We start from the raw sequence: 5,641 nt of genomic DNA on the forward strand, positions 1-5,641 counted from the left end.
TTAGTACACAATGGAACAACTTTGATGTGGCACCGTGATTTTGAACTAGAAATCCCCGCACTGAGTGAGGGTTAGGTAGATGATGCATATGTATGTTACACCACACTTCAAGCCGATGGCGGGGTGATCAGTTGTAATATAGCGGGGTTTTTACGCCCCAAACTACGAGTGTCGTGTTCTGAGGTGTAGTGATTTGTTGCAAGCAAACCAATGAATCAGACGTGGGCTTCTTATTGTACCACTGAAGTTGGTGGAAAGCTATGCTCTCAATCAGTAGAAAAGCTTCATCATGTGTCTTGTTTGTAATAGCTCCACCCGCTGCCATATCGACATAAGCTCGAGTGTTCGAAGTCAATCCTCTATAGAATATCTGCAGCTCTAACCATCTCTCGAGCCCGTGGTTAGGACATCTCCTGAATAAAACCTTGTATCTCTCCCAAGCATCATACAAGCTCTCGCCTTCACGCTGAACGAAGCTGAGGATCTCATCTCGAATTGCGGACTGCTTGTGTAGTGGGAAATATTTATCCAAGAAAGCTTGTGATATCTCGTTCCAACTGAATGATCTTGATGGCAAGGATCGATACCAAGCACGAGCATCATCCCGGAGAGAGAATGAGAACAGCATGCACTTGATAGCATCTTGAGGAACTCCATGGTACTTGACTGTACCTGAATACTCCATGACTCGGTATAAGTGCTCATAGGGATCCTCAGTGAGCAGACCTCCAAACTGTTGTTGTTGAACCAAAGCAATAAGACCAGGCTTTGGCTCAAAATTTTCTGCCTCAAAAGACGGCCAAAGTGGCCCTGTGAAATAGCATTGGCTGCTTGGCATCCAAACATCACGAAGCATCGCCATATCTCCACCAAGTGTAACTATGAATCAACCCGCAAATAGATCAGATTTCCTACGCACACTCATAAATAGTAAATACTAGTTAGAATGTTAGTATCCTAATAAGCCGAAGCAACAACAAGGAAAAAAATATAAAAGAAACACAGAAAAAGAAATACACGATGAATTAAACACGAAACTAAAATAAACCTAGTCTATAGCTAACATAATTGCTCGACACTAGTCCCCGGCAACGGCGCCAAAATGATCAGTTGTAATATAGCGGGGTTTTACGCCCCAAACTACGAGTGTCGTGTTCTCCTCAGGGACTAGGCAAATCAATGAACGTGCTTGGCTAAAGCTAGGTAACACAATTCAGATTATGAATGCAAGAAAATAAACCTACACTAAACAAGGTTGTACCCAAAGATCATCACCAAAGAAAATGCAAAAAGGGCAAAGGAAGGTTCAGATTTTCTTCACTGTCTTTTTGGTATTTTTATTATACTAGAAGAATTAAAATACACACCAAGAAGATGCAACACATGAACACATATAACCATCTAACATGTAAGAAGAAGGAAGAAACAAGATTAAAAGACACAATATAGATGGTTTACACCACAAACACACATGAATTTATATAGCACATGTACTAGACTCATATCACACAAGCCAAATCACCTTAACATATATCAGTACAACAATAACTAAAAGATTGAACCATCTAACAAGATATATATCACAGGTTATATATATTGAATATAGACACCACCGAATCACAAAGTTTCAGACATTATAGACTGAATATTGAGCAATATTACAAATCTCAAGTTCACTGAAATCACATTCAACACAAAGATCACAAGTAATCTGAATTATTACAGCAAACTAACTGACATACAGACAAAAATAGTACTAATACAGAACAAAATAAAGTTGAGAGAGCTTCAGGAAGGGTGTAGCAGCAAGCAAATGGAGAAGAGGACAGCATCAATTTTGGTGAGAAGAAGGAAGATGCAGCAGGGGGCGTGGATTTTAGCAAAGCGCAGTAGCACCAGGAGGTTCAGATTCAGACTTTGAAGAGGAACATCAGGGACGCGAGGTGCAGGGAGCAACGGGACAAGGGGAGAAGAAGCAGCAGTAGGGATGGGGAAGAGGAGCAGCGGCAGAAGGCAGGGTCGCGCGAGTACCCAGACACACGTCTGGTCGGGCGCGCGAGGTGCAGCGGTGGAGTGATGGCGCGATGGTGGAGATGGTGGCGCTGGTGGAGATGGTGGCGCTGGGTGGATGGGCTACGAAGGCGCAGGTGTGATGTGCGGCTGGTGGTGGAAGGTGCTGGTGGCGCGTGGTGCAGGCGTGGGGAGGAGCTGATGGCACACCACCACGCCGGCCTAGCCGTGGCGGCGGCCGGAGGTGGAGAAGAAAGGGGTCGGGGGAGAGAGATGAGATGCCAGGCCTGATGGGGATCGGCTGCGCTAGGGATTTTTGATCCCCTCCTCTGTTCTGTCTTTTTTTTACTTTGGCCCTCCTCCTTTCTTCTTTCTTCCCAAGAAGACCCTCCTCTTCTTTTAGTTTGCTCCCCTACATTACTTCTTTCCTTCACGCTCAAGCCTTGACGTATTTCTTTCATGCCCTTCTCTCTTCTCGTTAGCCACATAGTAGAAGTCTTGATGATTATAGTGCCTTTGCGCACTTTTCTGCAAAATAAACAATTCACTAGTCAACATTCTCTTTTATGATTATCATTCGAATATTCAACAAGTCATAGCAAGAATGGATGGATATATCTCAATAAAAGGTGAATTTGTGTGCCCAAATAGTATATAAGAAATGTGCTTATCACGGGGATTGATGCATGCATGCGTGCATAGTATATGCGCTCAGACTTTAATTAGGTATGAATCTCACCATGACCTATACTACGATAACATGAACCAAATGAAGAATCCGCCATGGTAACCTATCTTGTTGTCAGTCAAGGTGATCATGGATGTCCACACGGGCCCATGAATATATAAGCTTATCGCCGATAACCACGCGAGGGAGTGTACCGTTCAAAGACAACCACTACATGCATATGTATGGAGGTGATGCGTGCATGCATGTTTGAATACCATTTCACAACATTGATGTGGCGCATGCGTCGAAAATCATACACTCTCCCCACACAGAGCGAGATCGGTTCATGACGTGTCATTGTACTAGCCTCTTCGACTTGATGGGAGGGATTCATGCGTACACATGCATGCATGTGTGCTCATATATATATATATACACACACACACACACACATATATATATATATATATATATACCATATTTACAAGCAAAAAAAATAACCCCCTCCTAAGTTAAATTAACCACTCTTGTTGTCAGGCAAAAAATAGTGATGGACCAAGCGGGCCCACAAATGGAAAGCATCGATATCACTAATAACCACTTAAGTGGGTGCGAGAGGACAACCACCATCGCTTTGCAAGTGGGCCAAACATATGTTGAATATAATACCTAAAATGCACAACTTTGATGTGCCACACATGCCTCAAAAACCATAAACCATGCACCCACACAGAGCGAGGTTCATGAAGCGTACTACATATGATGGTCCCCTTACCCTTCTTCGATGCATACTATATGCTCCTACCGTAATACAACCCAAAAATAATCCTCATCGATGGTGAAATTAATTAACCTCTCCCGATGTAGGTCAAAGTGATGCACATGCATCGACGATGGCCTCGTGGGCTGATGTCTATTACACAACCTTCTTCTTGTAGACGTTTGGGCCTACAAGTGCAAAGGTTTGTAGGACAGTAGCAAATTTCCCTCAAGTCGATGACCTTAGACTTATCAATCCGTGGGAGGCGTAGGATTAAGATGGTCTCTCTCAAACAACCCTGCAACCAAATAAAAAATAGTCTCTTGTGTCCCCAACACACCCAATACAATGGTAAATTGCATAGGTGCACTAGTTCGGCGAAGAGATGGTGATACGAGTGCAATATGGATGGTAGATATAGGTTTTTGTAATCTTAAAATATAAAAACAGCAAGGTAACAAGCGATAAAAGTGAGCGAAAACGGTATTGCAATGCTTCAAAACAAGGCCTAGGGTTCATACATTCACTAGTGCAAGTTCTCTCAACAAAAATAACATAATTAGATCATATAACTATCCCTCAACATGCAACAAAGAGTCGCTCCAAAGTCACTAATGGCGGAGAACAAACGAAGAGATTATTGTAGGGTACGAAACCACCTCAAAGTTATTCTTTCTGATCAATCCATTGGGCTATTCCTATAAGTGTCACAAACAGCCCTAGAGTTCGTAGTAAAATAACACCTTAAGACACAAATCAACCAAAACCCTAATGTCACCTAGATACTCCAACGTCACCACAAGTATCCGTGGGTATGATTATACGATATGCATCACACAATCTCAGATTCATCTATTCAACCAACACAAAGAACTTAAAGAGTGCCCCAAAGTTTCTACCAGAGAGTCAAGACGAAAACGTGTGCCAACCCCTATGCATAGATTCCCAAGGTCATGGAACCCGCAAGTTGATCACCAAAACATACATCAAGTGGATCAATAGAATACCCCATTGTCACCACGGGTATCCCACGCAAGACATACATCAAGTGTTCTCAAATCCTTAAAGACTCAATCCGATAAGACAACTTCAAAGGGAAAAATCAATCCATTACAAGAGAATAGAGGGGGAGAAGCATCATAAGATCCAACTATAATAGCAAAGCTTGATGTACATCTACGGATACATACCCTCAGCCCCGAGGGTGAACTACTCCCTCCTCGTCATGGAGAGCACCAGGATGATGAAAGATGGCCACCGGTGATGGATTCCCCCTCTAGCAGGGTGCCAAAATAGGGTCCTGATTGGTTTTTGGTGGCTACAGAGGCTTTGCGGTGGCGGAACTCCTGATCTAGGTTATTTTCTGGGGTTTTCTCTATTTATAGGAGGGTTTGGCGTTGAGAAAAAGTTAGGAGGACCCACGGGGTGTCCATGAGGCACAGGGGCGTGCCCCAGGGGGGTGGGCACGCCCTCCACCCTCGTGGGCCCCTCGTTCCTCCTCTCTGGTAACTCTTTGTTCCAATATTTTTTATATTTTCCAGAAAAAATCTCCATTGATTTCCAGTGCATTCCGAGAACTTTTATTTCTGCACAAAAACACCACCATGATAGTTCTGCTGAAAACAATGTCACTCCGGGTTTAGTTCTAACCAAATCATACCAAAATCATGTAGAAATATTGTAAACATGGCATGAATACATCAAAAATTATAGATACGTTGGAGACGTATCATGGGCCCACAGATGGAAGCGTCACACGTGAGTGTCCTAGCTAGGATAACCAATGCCTGCATGCATGTGGCGCAAAGAGGTGTTGTGTGATGTTTGAATAGCCATTTTCACAATTTTGATGTGGCGCGTGCCTTGGAAACCGAAAAGTCCCGACACTGAATGAGGTGTACTTGTTCATGGACGCGTATGTATAGTATATATATATATTTATTTATTTATTTATTTATATATATTTATATATATACTACCACCTCTTCGACGCGTACTATATACCACCATAACACAAACAAAAAAGACTCTACCTTGCTGGTCAAATTAACCTCACTACTGGCTATTCGTCAAAGTGATGGACGACGACCTCGCGGGCCCATAGAAAGTGTCATATGCGAGTATTGAGTGTGGTGTAGGACAACCATTGACTGCATGTGGCCAAAACATGTATTTATGAAAGGGTTGTGTAATGTTTTAAA

At 42.9% G+C, this 5,641-nt stretch overlaps 1 non-coding gene across 1 annotated transcript; it reads left to right on the plus strand.

Moving 5' to 3' along the window:
* The first annotated feature begins 392 nt into the window (after positions 1 to 392).
* Positions 393 to 496, plus strand: LOC123095252 (small nucleolar RNA R71). The gene has a single exon (XR_006446151.1). It is a non-coding gene; the product is annotated as a small nucleolar RNA R71 (small nucleolar RNA).
* The last annotated feature ends 5,145 nt before the right edge of the window (positions 497 to 5,641 follow it).

Source organism: Triticum aestivum, chromosome 4B (genome assembly GCF_018294505.1).
Source record: "Triticum aestivum cultivar Chinese Spring chromosome 4B, IWGSC CS RefSeq v2.1, whole genome shotgun sequence".
Taxonomy (NCBI): domain Eukaryota; kingdom Viridiplantae; phylum Streptophyta; class Magnoliopsida; order Poales; family Poaceae; genus Triticum; species Triticum aestivum.